The sequence below is a fragment of the Amblyomma americanum genome, chromosome 3, assembly GCF_052857255.1.
Source record: "Amblyomma americanum isolate KBUSLIRL-KWMA chromosome 3, ASM5285725v1, whole genome shotgun sequence".
NCBI classification, from domain to species: domain Eukaryota; kingdom Metazoa; phylum Arthropoda; class Arachnida; order Ixodida; family Ixodidae; genus Amblyomma; species Amblyomma americanum.
The window spans coordinates 101,352,637-101,370,796 of NC_135499.1; positions in this window are offsets into that span (position 1 = coordinate 101,352,637).

Here is an 18,160-nt window from a genome sequence, read left to right on the forward strand (position 1 = left end):
TGTAAAAGCGCACTCTCCGCTACGCAGTGAGGGCATGAATTTGTCAAACTTGAACGTATGTTAGTCTTAGCTATTCTATTTTTTTCTAGTTTCAAGCGCCCCGAGGCAAAACTAAACACTGGCTTTTGGGATCTGGGCGAATGCATCCAGCAGACGTGCTCTTCCATAAAAAATAACTTTAAGCTCAAAAACTGGAGAGCATTTTCCAAAGGCAACTCAGAAGTGAAAGATAGCCCTTTACCATAATCCTTAATAACCTTTAGGATGTCATTACTTCTACTGAAACTGTCCCTGTTAACCAAAATTAAAAAAATCACTAACAAATCTTGAAATATATATTGCAAGCCCTCAAATCTGTTATTGATTTCCCTGTCCATCTGTGCCAGAAATATATTGCTGAGGGCCGGAGCAACTTTGGAACCAATTCATGTGCCCCTTTTTTTTTCTACATAGACATCCCCTTTCCAGCCCACGCGCGTCGATTTCAAATAAAAATCCAAAAGCTCAAGGAACGCCGACAAAGAAATGCCGCACCGACCCACAAAACTAGCTTCGTCATTCCTTTCATCTATGCACTTGCGTGCAGATTTCGACATGCCATTGTGTGAAAGAGAATAATACAGACACTGTATATCAATGCTGAAACCAGAATAGCTCCCTGAATTTTCTTCCCCCAGGAACTTGTCCAGTACAACTGCATTTTTTCACTGCTAACGGATCATCCTACGTCAAACCTGAAATTTGCTTCTGTGGGTAGCCAGAGATCAAATACTCCTTGGCGCTGTCTTCGGAAATGATAGCCCTATAGGTGACATCAATTTTGTTGGTTTTTGCCGAAAAAACAAATCCGATTTCGTTCATTCTGTTTTTCGAACACAGGAGGCTAACGAAATTGTATTGTAATCAGTTAACAAGGAAGTGGAACGTTATTTCACAACCACGTGGTCAACATTTACCCGTTTGAAACATTTGCTTACAGCTGCCGAAACCTTTTCATTGAACACCACTTCAGGGATCACTACAACATGTCCTTCCTTATCTGATAAAAAAAGCCGTAATCGGTGCTGTGTAAATACTCCATGAGGACACGCATGTCTACTTCGCTTCGGTCGTTCCAGTGGCATCCCTAAGGCGTTGACGCTCCCCTCTAGAGCACCGCAGTGGTGGCCTAGTGGTCTGATCATCCGCCTCGCATGGGGGAGGTGCGGGGTTCGATCCCCTGTGCCGCCGGGCACACAACGGTGATACAATGGGTACAAGCTTTCCCCTTGCCTGGTGCTTGGCTTATTTATGGTGAAATACTTGGGAAATGGGTCTTTGATTCCACCTTCAGTAGAAGAAAATACCTTGTGCCTTTGGCGCTCTTTGGCTCGGAAGAGGTGGCCATGGCTTCCTAGGCCGTGGAGCGACCAGAACATGGAGACGACTACCAGTCCAGTGAGACCTCATCGCTTAGTGGTGATGAGTCAACGATCGTGGATGGTGACGAGTCAGTGGCCGATATTGCTGACGTGGACAACGAGGGCTTCAAGTTGGTCAGTCATCGCAAGCAACGAACGGTCGGGATCCCGGCAGTGGTTGCGCCCACAGGGAAAGGGGTTGATTTAAGAGAGCGGAATCCCATCTTGCTTTTCGCTGCCATCCAATCACTGCTGGGATCAGCTCCGATTCTAGTCGGTTCACCATGCAAGGGGCTCTTCAGCTGGATGTCTCGACGGAAGAGCAAGTTGACAAGCTCCTGCAGTGCTCTCAGATTGATGACATCAAAGATAACGTGCGGGTGCCCCATTCCTACATAAAGATTACCTGTTTTACTGAGGGTGTACTAAAGTGGAATTCAGAAAGCGACCTACTTGATTACCTGAAACCACAAGGTGTTCTGCACTTGAAACGACGCGTGCGTCGTGTGGAGTCTCAAGAAAAAAGAATGGGCTGCGAAACCTACCAACTCTATCATGCTGACATTCGCTCCCAACTCAGAGAGCCCCCCAAAATTGATCTGGGGTTCACAAAACATGCAGTTGCCGATTTCACTGAAGCTCCTCCACGGTGTTCTAGATGCCAACGGTTTGGGCATGTGGCCAAAGTTTGCACAAAGGCTCGACGCTGTAAGCGGTGCGGTGGCGACCACGACTTTAAACCCTGCAAGGCCGATTTCGATGGTGCCAATTGCGGTGGTGATCATCCAGGGAGTTTCGGAGGCTGCCCCTTCCGTGTGAGTGCTCTGCACCGTCGAATATTCTTTATTGCTGGTCCCAAAACCGACCCGACTGAGACGCCTGTGCCATGATTAGACGAGTTCCCAGTGTTGGAGTCTGATTTAGTTGCGTTACTCAACAATGTCCCTAAGAGACCTGAGTCCAGCAGGACAACAAGATCAATTGCGTGCGAGTCGGTTGTTCGACCTCCAGCAAAAAGTGACCATTTTCCTGAGCGACCGGATCACAGCAAGACTCGATGGCAAGGGGGACTCTCATATGCACAAGTGACAAGAAAACCAGCTACTGCGGCCAAGATTGTGTCCCCGTCTGCATCTTTTGTCGATGTTGTGAGTGCGTTGTGCAAAACAAAGAGCTCGAAAATCAAGGTGTGTATGACCTTTTTCATGTTTTGTTTGGGGCCCTGCGTTCACATGTCCAGCGATGCCACCTGGTAATCTGAAGAACTTCCTACAGCTGTTGTTTTCTTTTGGGTCCATAATTACCACCTACGCAGCAAACTTCCTTTCGATCTTATATAGATGGTGTTCAACCTCATGGATCTAATATCCACCGAAAACTGCCGTTTATATTGAAATGGAACTGCGCTGGGTTTTTAAGTCGGTTAGCTGAACTAAAACTATTCTTGAAAGAGACTTGTGTTCCAGTATTGGCCCTGTCGGAAGCTGGCCTGCCAAGTGGGAGACGTTTGACTGGATATGTCACCCATAAAAACTGCAGCATAAAATCATTTCCTGCAGGAAGTGCCGCGCTTTACATAAGAAAGAAAATTCCACATGTTTCTCTAAGCGTTGCCATTCTTTGCATGACATTGAGGTAGCGGCTGTGACAATACATCTCGGCTTTCGGACCCTTTCTATTGCATCCGTGTACGTGTCCCCGCGGAAGAAGGTAGCATCGGATTTGTCTCTACAGCAGCTCTGCGATCGCTGCCCAGCTCCTGGAAACATCTGCGGTGATTTCAACGCCAATCATGCCGTCTGGGGTGACAGGAACACGGATTCTCATAGACGCAAACTCGTAGACGTTATTGACAGTTTGGACCTGTGTGTTGCCAATGGCGGAAGCCCAACTTTCTTCCGGCCTCGAGCCTCAGCGACAGCTATAGACCTGACACTGCATTCACCTGACGTCCGCGTGAGTTGGTCAACAGCGCCTGACCGCATGGGAAGTGATCATTATGCAATTTTTGTGTTTGCTGCCGACTTTTGTAAGCGTGGTCCTAAAATCAGCGGTGCGGTCAACTGGGACAAGCACAGAGACCACCTAGAACGTGTTTCTGGTGATGCTATTGTCAAAGTGATTTCTAGTAAGATGGCAGCAACTACGGCGGTCAAGTTACCTGATCATTTTCGGGCCCCGGATTTAAAACTCAGGAACCTTTGCGCAGCGAGAAGAAGGGCGGAGCGCTAACTCCTGCGGAAGAAGGATGACAGGGATTTGAAGGCGACCTTCAATAGGCTGAATTCTCCCACTCGACTGCACACCAACAAGCTCTACAGGTCGCAATGGGCCTCATTCGGCGCTAGTTTGACTGTGTTCTTACCGATGACGAGGATATGGCGAGTTATTGGCATCCTTGCTGGAGAATCCCACCCTTGGAAGCCTTCTGAAGCTCTTGCAATACGCAAGGGAAAATCTATTGCGTGCTTGGCAGATGAATTTGCAGACGCACTTGTAAGTGCTGGAATAGATATATATATATACACCACCTGCTTTGTCCAGGTCTATCATGGACGTCCCGTTCACGCTTAGTGTGAGCTTCAGACCGCGTTCAGTGGCCTGCGGCGCCGTTGTGCACCAGGTCCCGACAGCATCACCAACCAAATGCTACAGAATCTGCCCCCGGAACTCAGAAAGGAGCTCCTAAACTTCATCAATCGTGTTTGGGAGACTGGCGATGTTCCTCCGTCATGGAATGTGGCATATGTAGTTCTAGTACTGAAGCCTGGCAAAGACATGACGGACCTTGAATCGTTTCGCCCTGAGTCATTGACCTCCTGTGTAGCTAAGTTGATGGAGAAGCTGGTAAATGGACGCTTATCGTGGTGGCTTGAGGACAGCGAGGCACTGCCGACATTTATGACAGGATTACGCCGAGGTCTTAGTGCTGAAGATAGTGTCTTAGACTTGGTGGGTCACACTGAACACCAGAGAGCTTTCGGCCTTTCCACCTTAGCTATTTTTCTTTACGTTGCGAAAGCTTACGACAACGTGCTTCGGAGCTCAATTCTAAACAGTGTGCAAGGCATGGACATACATGGCCATATGTTAAGATTCATTTACAAGTTTATAAGTGATGGTGCGGTTTGTGTACGGTTAGGGAGTACCTTAAACACCGAAAGGGTTCTATCACGAGGTGTGCCTCAAGGAAGTGTTCTTTACCCCACGCTCTTTAGTGTCGTGATGGCTGGCCTTACCTATTCGTTGATAAAATTGCAGGCAAGTGCGTATGTCAGTATATGGTGCCGACGTCTGTATCTGGATTACTGGCTACCAACACAAGCGATTAGCCCTGACAGCTCGACAGGCTCTAGTTTCGGTACAAGCTTCCCTTCAAGGTGTGGGATTGTCTCTATCAGTGAAAAAAATCCGGCTTTGTTCGGTTTCCAGGTGTAGGAAGATGTCAAGCGCGGCTGAAGATAGACCTTGGTCACTCTTGCGTCCGCCAATTCAATCACACGCGTTTCCTGGGCGTCATTGTTGACTCCCGTCTACAGTGGCGAAAAGCTGTCGACGCGATTGTTTCATTTCCATCTTCGCGTCTCAATGTGATCCGTAGAATTGCAAGAGAGCAATGAGGAAACCATCCTTCTTCAAAGGTCAAACTTCGTGAAGCGCTGGTGGTGAGTCGCATAATGTATCAATTACCTTTAATTTCCCCCTCGGCATCACAGCTTGAACGTCTCGAAGTTCTCCATAGAAAGGGCCTAAGAAGAGCCATTGGAGTTCCTCAGGCGGCTGCGAACAAGGCAATACTTCATGACTCTCTATCGAAACCTCTTAGCCTTCTCACTTCTCAGAGACTGATAATGTATCTTTTCCGCCTAGGAGAGACGGTAGCTGGGCGATCCCTTCTCCAGCGGCTCTGCAAGAGATATAAGTCGAAGGCCTACTTGGCACTTAATACTCTTAGTTATTTAGGCCTTAATGTTCGAAGGCAAAGGAAACGGTCGAAATACCCCTGCTCTTTTCCGACCCTCGACTGTAAGGTCACAATTCCCCACGTGAGCGCAAAGCGCAGCTCTCCTTTGGCAGCAACGCGTTCGCTCGTACTTGAACATTTGGAAACAGAGTATGCCCGCCACCTTCAAATTTTCACGGATAGTTCTGTGGAAAAGGTCAAACAAGCTCGCGCAGCGGCTTTTTACATTATTTCTTTGGACTGTAAGTGGTCTGTACGTTTTACTGCTGTCGTACCGTCCACAACGACCGAAAGTGTTGCTATTGAGGCGGCTTTAAGGAAACTAGGGTATTGTTCGGCTCAACCTCTTGTCATCCTAACTGATGCAAAATCTGCCCTTCAGAGGTTGGAGCGCGGATTCCCTACAGATCCCTTGTCTATAAGCTCTCTACGTTTGGTGCAGAATGCGCACAGCAGAGGCCTTGCTCTATATTTCCAATGGGTGCCCTCTCACATAGGAGTCATAAGCAGTGAGGTGGCAGACAGTCTCGCCCATGAAGCTCGTCAAGGAATCCATAAAAAAAAGTACCTCAATATGGAAAACGTCTCTGCAGGAAAGCGGTGCTCGATCACTTCAGTACCCTGTGGAGTGTGCCCTACCAGCCATGTGTGACCAAGGAACTGAGAAGATCCCAAGCCACTCTACTACATCGAATTTGCACGGCCTCTGCTCGCATTCCTGCCTGGATGCATAAGACGTGCATGGCATCTTCTCCGCTATATTCTTTATGTGGTGTGTGCGGAGATATCGAACATTATATTATGTACTGCCCAGAGTACAAGGCAGAAAGGTATGTGATCTTCGCTTCCTTCAAGAAGACAGGAGCCCTTCACAGTACTGTTGAGGACATTATCTACCCGAGTGAAAACTAGACGTGCAGAAGGGAGGCTGCACGCCTTCTTTTAACTTTTCTGCAGGACACTGATCTTGTTTCTAAATGGTGACAGCAGGAACGAACTATGGTCTACTGTGATTGAATGTGTGCGTCGATGGTGTCTCCTGGAGTGGACTGTGGTATACTGTGAGTGAATGTGTGTATGGGTTGTGGCACTGCAATGGACTATGTTCTACTGTGACTGAATATGTGCATAGATGGTGACTTCTGGAGTGAACTGTGGTGTGGACTGTTTGGGGTGAATGTGTGCATAGCCGGGGACTGCGGGAGTGGAATATGGGCTATTATAAGTGACTGTGCGCATAGTGGGGTAGATCCGACATGTTTTAGGACATTATTAACATAAAAGTGACGCTGCGTTATTAACATAGAAGTGACGCTGCGTTGGAGCAATTGCCGGCAGAATAAGCAAAGCTAAACCCACCTGTAGCATTCAACACCTCAACTCTACTCAACTCGATAGGGGGAGAGGTAATATACACAAACTATTTACACAATAAGAATTTTGTACAGGTTCGGAACAGCTGCGCCGCAACAAGGAATTTCGCGATGATCATCGCTGTAAATTTTACAGTTGAGTTTGGCACGTGCTTCCGTAAAACTCTCCGCCTATTTAACTCTTGTCCGTCCTAAACTTTAATATTCATCCTCAATCTGGGACCCCCAACAAATTAGCCCAGCCTTGAGTCCGTCCAGAGCGGCGCGGTAAAATTCGTATATTCCGATTATTCATATCATAGGAGCGTAACAGCATTGAAAACAAAAGCTAACCTGCCCAGCCTGGAAACCCGTCGGAAAATAACCAGACTCTGCCTTTTCCACAGGTTTTATCATTCCCCTTTGAGTCATTCCGTTATCACCCCTGCACACCTCCTTTCACTTCGCATCAGTCAGCCGAAGGCTGTTCATACTCCTCGAGCATCCACTTCTGCGCATCCGAAATGATTCTTCGTCAAGACCGCTAGAGACTGGAGCAACCTGCCCGCTGAAGCTTTTATCCGTCCTTGCCTGAAATCCTTTAAATCATTCATCACTGACTTAATTAAATGATATGTTAGCCCACCCCTTCTATAATGCTCCTAGTGGGCCTTTGAGGTACTAAGAATTAAATAAACAAATAAATTACATGGACTGAGTTGGAAATTTGGAGGCGATTGTCTCGGTTGACGGGCCTGCTACACAAATTATGTCAGCCAGATTGGTTTAGAAATGCAACCACAGTACAGCGCCAGTTTCGGACCGAGACACCGCTGGCACTTTTTATCTCTAGTGCTTATCAATGATTCGCAAGCTAGTTATCTGAATGTAGCACGCGGAGGCATAATGAATCGTCAACGAAAGCCTCTTGCAAGCTCGGATACAAATCTTACTGACGGCATATTTTCGCTGTAGATAACTTATCATGTGCAAATTTCTGTGTTCTGCAGTTTTTGGGTGCATAGCCCAACTGGTTCAAAGATTTATGAAAGCGAAAACGGAGAAATAAATGAACCTGTTGGCAAATCAACTTAATCTCTATTTACTGTGTCATTTAATCGAAAGCTAAATCAAGCAAGATTTTTTTTTTTCAGAATAGTCACAGGCGTCAGTCCTCTTTTCAAGTTGTAGGAGCTATTTAGCAGATTGACATTTTTAAAGCATGTACTGTATTAATATTGGCAAAAACAGATTGGTGAAGAGGAAAGGCGTCCTCTCTGATGCAGCGCAACTAATGTGTTTTTTTACATGTTTTTTGGGGGGGTTTTACGTCCCAAAGCAACCCAGGTTTTGAAGGACGCCGCAGTGGAGAGCTTCGGATAACTTCGACCATCTGGGGTTCTTAAACGTGCTTTGAAATCGCATGAAACATGGGCTCCTAGCATTTCGCCTCCATCGAAATGCGACCGCCGCGGCTGGTATCGAACCCGCGTATTTCGGGTCGGGAGCAGAGCATCATAACCTGTGAGCCACCACGGCGGCTAATGTATTGTTCGTGCCCACGAATTTCGCAGAGGCGCAAATCTGCTTTATATAAAGAATTTTCAGACAAGCAAAAAATATTTTTCAGTCCGACCAAAAAAGCCTGTGCTGTATGTATGCTCAGCAACGCGCGACACATTTTAGGAAGAAAGGCTTGTTGTTGATGTCACGAGCCGATGTCATAGTTACTAGTGTTATCATTTTTTTATTTTTTCTTGTGGCCAGTGAGTGAAGTGCCACAACGTTTTCGCTTTTGGCCAAATTTTTCTTTTAGGTAACACCAGAGGGTTCTACATGAAAGTGTCTAGATGGGATTTGAACGTACAAATGTGGAAAAAAGCTTCTACAACACACAAGAAGCGTTGGCTCGTCGTGTTCTTTTGCGACGCGCTGACTGTCGCTACGAATGAGCTGAAAATTTTCAAGGGCAGTCAGAACTTCATTTGCGATCAACATCGGGGTTCCTTTCAACTCGACGCACCGACTTGCACTGTCTCTCTGTTTTTCCGTTGCCAGAAACCGCGCGTAGGCCAGCAGAGTGGAGACTAGACGCGTGGCAAGCGGACAGGAAGACTACGCACGCTGGATGGCCACGCGTGCTGACACCTGGCGGTGATCCAGGCGTTAACGACAGCAGCGCCACCGCGCGTTCATGCATAGATGGCCCTCGAGCGTACTTTCTTCCGGCTCATGCATACGGAAGGGAGCAAAAAAACAGAGGGGGGTGGGGGGGGGGGGGGTGGAGGGAGGAAATGGATTGACAGCTCCCTGTCAGGGCGGATTAGCGATTGGTCCGACGGATCAGCCCCTTACTCCACCTCCCCCATGTGCCTCTGCTTTTTCCGGCAGCAGGCATGTCTTGCGAATTCACGGCTTGCTGCTTGGGATAATAAACCCTGCTTACGAACGGTTAGTACACCTCTATTCTGCTTGATTAGTCCGAGGGACAATTGGCTAGACGTCACGCCTGTTGAAACTACGCTTCAGGTGCCCGTGAAAGCAGTTGTAGTAGGTCGTATGCCAAATAGAGCGCACTCAGTAGTGTACTCCTGTGTGCAATTTCATGACGTCTGTATTGCCGTAACGAGTTCCTCATCGATAGCTTGCGAAGTTGCTTTTAGTGTAACTTATTTACTGCTTGGCTTTGCTCCACTGGGGGAAGCTAGAGGTGAAACATCACATATAAATCGGCGAGTAAACTGGGGTTTGTCACAGCAGAGCAGGTCGCAACAGGAGGTCCCTTATGGCAGGTCGCGCTCCTTGTTACCTGCGACGGGTCGCCCAGTTAGGAAATGCCGAACTCGCCCGAGCTAGAAGTTCCAAGTTTGACGAGGCGGCAATTGCTCGTTCCAAGACAGAGACTCTTTTGGTACTTCGTAAAAATGAAAAAAAAAGTCTGAACATCGGTGACATGGCAGTTTTTGGTATCTGTTGAAGAGGATTTTTATGCGTCCCTTATAGCCTGAGTCGCTTTTGAGCGTTAAATCCCCACAAACCATAAACCGGAAGAGGCTCTTTACGACTTCAAGCATAACTGGCGTGTATGAAAAACGCAGTGACTGTGCTTTGTACTTATGCTTCGTGCTTCTGTCCGTGGATCGAATGCAGTGAGTTCTTTTCAAGATGAGCACACTTTCTGCGAGCACTAGTACTCCTATTTATATTGGGCTAGGTGTACGTGTAACAACAGATTTTTTTAGATATCTTGCGGCTCTGAACCACTGGCTCAGGCGGTGTTGTGTAACAGTGCTGGACAATTTACAGATCTCACCTACGATACTGCAAGAGAGATAACATAAGTTGCGGTCCTGTCTAAGAAGGCTGCAACTACGGCAGTATGAAAAAGAAACTACTTTGACGTCACAAATCTTCACACTGACACGCGGACGCAACGAAAACAGTGTGCCTCATCCTTAGCTTCATCGATACATGTGCGACATGTACGCTGCCGACGAGCATTGCATCATAACTAGGACACTTCATTTTCGGGTAAAACACGTTGCTGCCCGCTAAATTTTTTAAAAATCTGAGAGGGAAGTTTGCAATTGCCTGAAAGAGAATACACCGAAAAAAAATTTACCGGATATGGGCTTTTGCTACAGGGATGTCGTTAGGTAACTGACAATTTTAAATCTGTTTGAACGCTTGTTATTCATGTAACGGCTTAATTTGAGGGCAAGTTCAAAAAGTGTGTTTTCAAAGAGGTCAATACCCGGGCGCTGACCAGACGTCATATTGGCGTCTTTGTATCAAGCGCTACCCCGCCTAACAACATTCTGATTTACGGCTCTTCTGCCTTTAAAATTGTCGCTATGGTGTTGAATGAATGTTATCGCAGCGTACAAACAAATGCAGGTAGATTGTGCACGGAGACAGATGTTGTGCGTAGCTGATATTAATGCACGCGACAAAGTGATTGTAATAAAAGAAACAAAACGAAATATCTAACCTATATTGCATCTTGCACTTCTGTAACTTTATGACAACAAGTGAATTTTTCTCCCAAACAAAAGTTAGTGCTTATAGTGTATTGTATCTTGATGCAAAGAATGAGCAGAAAAAACCACAATTATGAATATTTTTGCTGAATAACCCGATCTGTCCTTGAATTTGAGCAACGAATATATCGTCTGAGTTTTATCTTAGAAATAAAAAAAATGAAAGCCGAAAACGAATGGTCCTAATTATAAAGTGTGTCAGACGTCGCCTTCCTTTCAAGCGTTCAACTCCTGCGCCATTTTAGCGAGGCGTGAAAATGCAACGGCGCCTGTGCACAGAGATTTCGGCGTGCATCTAAAAAAAATAATCGCGGTGGTCGAATTTAGTAAAAATTAAAATGAAATGTAATTAAAAATAAAATAAAGCTAGCTAAACCCTTCTACTAACGCATCCTCTACAAACACATAGCACATAGTGTGGCGTTATCTGTAATTTACAATAGATTTTATTTGCAACTAACAAGCCCAGGGTAGCTAGCTTGAATATCCCCCTCACCATCTTACGCACACATAGCATTCTATGAGAAACTATGTGTCGTAGAATGCGCATGTGGCAGCAGACACGAGCTAATGTACAATGACGGAAGCGTACAGCGCACTAAGGGACGAGGACACAAAAAAACAAGACACATGGGACACACACGAGCGACATATGCATGGGACGCTCGTGTCTTCTTGTACGCTTCCGTCATGACAAACTAACACGCCCAAAATGCCACGTCAGTGAAACTCCAGAGAAACTGTTTCACTATTAACCTCACTACAGCGTAGAAAAAAAGGAGACTTTCAAACACGATGAAGTCTCCTGAGCCAGCGACAATAATAGAGCCAATTGCGCATTTTTGAGGGCACGAATAACAAGCAAGCCAGAGCAAACAACAACCGCTCGGAGTAAAATGTGGTGTACCTTACCAGCTCGGCGCATCGACCATGCGGCCACACCTTTAGCACCGTGAGCCGATGTGCAGATGAAAACACGGGGTAACGTGCACTGCAACTAAAAGCAAGGTTCCGAACGCTTGCACCGTTATATATACAAAAAAAGGAATAACAAATTACGGCTACTCTAAACCGTAAATCTGTGCAAATTCGTCGCAATAAAATGACACATTGGTTCAGTTTGCATGCACGGACCCGAAAAGGCATGATGGCAGGCAGCGAAGTTTTATGTCACTTTTGAAATCCATGTATCGTTGACAGCTGTGGAGAATTGTTGTAGTGGTGAAATGCTTTCATTGCACAATAAAGAGAGGTGTGGACCCCCTAGTGAACCATCGCTGTTTCTGGTCTGTTTGAACGACGTATTGACTGCTGTCGAACCGCCTTTACAAATAAAGCTTTGTGATGATGATTGTTTAACTTAGGGATCTAGTAAAATTAAGTGGATTTGAATCAAACAGTGTCGTCAGGCTTTCGGGGGGTGCAGGTTTGGGGGGGGGGGGGGGAGGAGGTGTCAGAAAAGGGAAATGCGAATAAATTAAAATAAAACGCGTCTCGCACATATTCGTTCCAGTGCGCGATTCTTAACTATTCTTTGACAAATGTAAACAGCTTTAAATATTTAGGGACAACTATTAACAGCCCATCACTTCAGCAAACGTATGCATGTTCAAACAGCGTGCGCCTTTTAAGCGTGCGCCTTTTAAAAAGCTGTGCTTTTTGAGAGCAAGGCGGCCAAAATTAGAAAGACATCGAGTTAGAGGCTTGAAAAACATTAATTCGACCAGCACTGGAGTATGCTTCAGCTGCCTGGAAACCTCCGCAAAAGGTGTTACATTTGTAATATAGAGAGGGTACGAACACTTGTGGCACATTTGTTTCTGTGGTAAGTAGCGGAGGACCTGATTCGGTCACCGGAATATTGTAGCATTGTAATCTGCAGCTGCTGCGGTAGAAAGAAGAGAGAAAAAAAAACAAAGGCTTAAGGAGTTATACCAAATGCTGCATGAGAAATTGAAGATTAATAAGAACAGGTACTTGTCTCTTCCGGTTATAAACTTGATTGAAAAATGCCTGCCTTCTTCGCGCTCACTAATGTCAGTCGTTTTTTTCTTTTATCTTGATGAGATAGAAGCCAAGAATGAACTGTCTACTCATGTATACCAGGTGTCTAAGGGAAGGTGATCACCAATATTCAAAAATAAGATTTTTGAGGTATAGAGAAGCTTTTTGCTGCATAGTAACACCGGTGTTGGCGGATGTCAAAAAACACGGGAATCTTGTTAACTAGTAAAGTGATTAAGTAAATTTTAATATTTAATTTTCATCTATTTCGATAGGTACCTGACTGCAATTAGAGGTTTGTCATCGACTATTAGTAATAGCCATATCAGTTTTTAGAGTTTTGAACACGCGATTACCTTCAGCGCTGTGGCTCGCCAAATTTTTCTATATCGACTAGTTACGTGCTATAGAGGGGTTACTTTGACTTCACGTTTTTTGAAAGCGCATTTCATTTCATTTCATTTTTATTTCCTTAAAGACCCCCGTTCTCGGGGGTTTTACATAATGTGTCGGGTTAACAAAAGAGCGGATAACATTTTTCTCCATGATGAGAGGTGCGACGCGACTTTATCTAGAAAGGTTGATGGTTAGGCGATGGCTGCGATTTCATGGGGAATGTCGTTCCAGTCGCTAGCGGCTTGGAGAAAAAATGGCCTGGAAAAAGTAGTCTTACAGACACGTTGGCGTGCAACTTTCAACAGATGACCGGTGCGGTGAGACGTGCGTTATGGCGGTGCGCAGATGTACGGCTGCTGTCTGAGTTGGTAATAACAAAATTTGTGAAACAGGCACAGGCTAGAAATGTGTCGACAGAGGAGGAGACTGGATAGTTGGGACTGTAGTTTGAGCGATGAACACTAATATCGGAGGAGTATGAGCGATGAATCAGTCAGGTGGGCTTGTTGTGGATTCCAAATGGAGTATGCATACTCAAGTTTTGACCTGATAAATGTTTTCTAAGCAAGTAACTTTACACTTTGAGGGGCGTCGGGAAGGTGACGTTTAGGAAAGCCTAGTTTTTTATTCGCAGATGAGATTAGGTTTGTTACATGCTTGCGCCATGATATATCATTACTTATTGTGATTCCTAGGTAAGTATAGGACGGGACAAGTTCGACAGGAAAACCGTAAATCACTTACGCAAATGAATGCGGGTTGCGACGGCGATGAAAAGACATGGGCTTGCATTAAGTGGGATTAAGTGCCATCATCCAGTGATTGCACCATGCTTGAATGCCGTTAAAGTTGTCTTGGAGGAACTCCTGATCAGCGTTGCTAGTAATTGGGGTATAAATAACGCAGTCGTCGGTGAACAGACATAATAAATTTTGTGGAAAATTATTCATATAATTAGAAATACGAGGGGACCAAGGACAGTTCCTTGTTGAACGCCCGATTTTAACGGAAGACGGCTAGAGGGGCAGTTGTTAACAACGTACATAATAAATTTTATGGCAAATCATTAATATAAATTAGAAATAGGCAGGGACCAAGGACAGTTCCTTGTTGAACGCCCGTTGTTAACGGCAGATGGCTAGAGGGGCAGTTAACCACAACGGACTGTGAACAATGTGTAAGGAATTCCATTATTCATGTACTTATTTCTGAATGCAAGTTAAATACGGAAAGTTTAGAGTAGACGTTTATAGGGTATATTATCGATTTTTAAATGATTTGAAATGTCGTCTTTACTTCATGTACGAACTATCTGAATGTTTGCCTGTTAATGTGTACGCTTTTCGTGTTCAACTTTTATTGTAACCCCCTATGTATTTCCCGCTTATATCTTTAGGGTAAATGAATAATGCTTTGGAAAAGTCTAAACAAATGGCGTCAGTTTGGAAGTTAGCGTCAAGACTGGAATGAAGATCGTGAAGGAAGATAGCAAGCTGCATCTCGCACGGTAGGCCCTTTAGAAATTCGTGTTGGGATGAAGTGAAAAAATTTATAGAATCTAGATGCTGCATTACCTGGGAGTAGATGACGTGTTTCATGAGTTTACAAGGAATGCTAGTCAGCGAAATGGGACGGTAGTTGAGCGGCGAGCCCTTGTTACCTGATTTGAACACAGCAACGACCTTAATCATCTTCCAGTCTTCTGGGTTGATACCGGTGGTGAGTAACTGAGAAAACAATGAGCACGAAAACATAGAAGTAATATCCTTGGTGTTCTTGAGAAACTCAGTCAGTTTCGCCGATTCTGGTTGACGCTGAATTTTTAATTGGTCGATTGCGGATGAAATGGAATTTGGAAGAAAAATAATGGGTGGCTTGCCAGTTCGGTAATGAAGGGTAGTGAAAGAAATGGTTTTTCAGGTTCATTCCTGAACATTGATGAAAATGCTGTATTAAATATGTCGCCACACTGAGCATCACTCACGGAGTCGCTGTTATAATTAGCAATGGTGATGTCGCGCGACTGCTGGGGATTTATCACTTCCCAAAATTTGCTTGGGTTACTTGTTATCATTTTGGGTAATTGGTTGTGAAGAAAGAAATATTTCGCGCATTTCAACGCTGTCAAGTAACCATCTTCAGTGCTGTAGTATTTTTTCTATCCAGAGGAGCTCGGTGTAAGGGCCGTAGTACGATTGTTTTTGAGCGGCTTCCGCCGCGAGCGGGCGACGGACCGGTCAGTCCAGACAACAGGCGTCCGCCCCGTCCGGCGAACGGATGGAAAGTTGATCAACTTCCACTTTAGAGCGGATGAGTGGGTCCGGCCGGCGACCGGATTGCAGCTATTGGCTGCTTTTTCCGTGATGTCAGTGACGTCTCGCTTCTGCCGGGTCAAGATGGCCGTCCGTCGGCTGAACTGGAGAGCGAGGCCTGTACAGTGGCAGTTTTGTCGCGAAGCATATTGTATTGGCCACCGGTTGATGCTACGAGTGTTCAGACCGACTGCGAACTTCACCGCGTGCAGCAATGGCGAGCGACAGTTCCCCTAGTTGAATTCTGTAATCACCTACGCTGATGGAGTTGACAGAGCGCCTCTTCAAACCGACGCAAGACCTACGCGTTGGCGGCGTCACGAAGTGTTTATATGGAGCTGTTTGTGGTTGTTGCAAGCGTTCCTAATTCCTGTAAGGATCATCATGGACAGCGGCGAGCCACAGCTGCTCACGGTGAATTTCTTGTGCGTGCATGAGCTGCATAGCACAGTGACAAGTGTCCGCGTAGTGAACGTGTACTCGATCGGAGCGAGGGCTTTTACGTCAATGCAGCGAAATGTGCACCTGCGAAAGCTGACGACGGACGCCGTGCTTTCCGAATGCTGAAATGATTGTGGCGTTGTGCAGCTAGTCGCATTCGTTGCGATGGTTGCAGTGATCGCGACCGAAGCGATCACACGACGTTGTTTCTGCTACGTATTCATTACCATTTTGATTGCGATTCGTGCGGGCACTGTGCTCGAGCACTGCCGTGTGTGCGACGTGACACGAATTTGGCTGCACGGCTTTCGGACTGTTTTCTGCGGCAACAAAAGCAACGCCGCCAGTCTTTTGCGCCTTGATGCTCCATTCAGTACATTTTGAGATTATGGGTGCTCGGGTTACGAGTGGTCAGCGGCACTGTGTAACTTGTGTGAAAACATCGGTGTGCAGTGCCGGGCGGAAATTTGTCGGCAAATAAATATTTGCGTGATTAATGGGTGACCTAACACTTCCTCTAGCCATTTCGGTTTAGGTTGTGAGAACATGGTATTACGCGATTACGAACAAGAGTCATTGCCGCATCTAAATCAAGGCTTTTTCACAGTGTAGAATATCTAATAAGTGTTAACTCATGAGTCTGCTTTTCAATGAGCATTTCATTTCATGTTACGCAAAAAAAAAACTGTGGCAGCAGCTTATGGGATCAAAACTGTCCACACAGCAAGTTGGGCATAACGCGCCTTGATGAAAAAAATATATATTAAGAAAAACTTTCCCAATGCTTTATTTATCTTTTTGATTTGACAAATGCTTGGCAATATGATGTTGAAGTTGAAAGTTGAAAGTTGAAAGTTTATTATTGCATTCAAAAAAAAGGTTACAAACGTATACAGCGAGAGGTCCCATGGTACAAGACCGCGGGCGGGACCTCCCAAAATCAACAAGTGGGATCTTAGTTTCCATTGTAATCAGAAAAATAGGTGATTTTGAAGCGCCTCATGGGCCATGACACTGTTTATTGTTGATTTTGCTCACGGCCCCTTTCGGTCGGGAGATCAGCGGTACGGAAGTGGATAATGTGTGCACAATGCTATTGTTGCAGAGCAGCTCGTGAACTTAGCTTTACTGGTGTTAAGCGGTTTTTCAGCAGCACTCCCTGGAACATACGCACCAGTTTGTTTAACAACACATTTTCGAATCCTTGAGGAGGAGTCGTCATGAATGCACATGCACACGTCTATCTGCTACTCTCATTTGCCTGTGACTGCTTGCTACGGGCATGATTACTAGTCTGGTGAGTGGCGGTGATGGTGACCACATTCAGCTGCTTGTCGGCAGTGTAGAACGCTTCCCATATTTCCTTAATCCTCCCTACATTTTACGCCAACAAAACTTTATTTGCTCACATATAGATGCATATTTGCACCTTCCTCAGTGATCGGCTAGGTTTCCTGGCCCACTTATTCATTCACATTTGTGTGGTCACGACAGTATCATTCCTGCAAACATTCAAGGCTACAATAACAAGGATTATTTCAGTTCTTTCAAATATGCTAGGCACTGTTGCATAGTGGCTGGCTCTGCAATGCCGAAGTTTCCCTGTTTCTGAGAGTCCTCTAGTATCAATGGAACCGTTGACCTGTCAAGGCAAAGACCGCATTTAATTTGAACCCATTCCCTTACTCCTCGGATTGAATGATATGGCTGTTGCTGCTTGCATTAGCAGATGTCCCGCTTTGCACCGGCGCGTATAGTTCTGTTCTTGCCCACTGCGCATGCCTGAATCAAGAGCGTTGCATTTTTCTTTTCTTCTGCGGTGTATTCTGTATAAAAAGTGCTAACCTAGCATTGTGAGCTGCGGGTAGGCATTTGGGAGGTTATAATATAAGCAGGCGGTTCTGCTGTTTTATTTTTAAGCAGCTTAATTCATTTTGTGCAATGAGCAATCTAAGCCAGGATGTGAGTCGCCGAGCTCCGACAGTGATTTTTACACTAGAATGAGAAGTGAGTTGGCAACCAGAAAGTGCGTGAGAGCTGGTTAGAAGTCAGTGTGCCTGGCAGTTCACAGGTTTGCATAAAATTCTGTGCAGACAGCGGGGCAAGCATTGTGATGGCAATTCCAGTGTGCAAGAAAGGTATATGATTCACGCAGCGTTTGATTTATCTGCTCAAATTCAAAGTTTTAAGTCTTTCCCCTCTGCACATTAGGGACAAGAACACATGCAACAATGGGCCGTACGCATTTTCA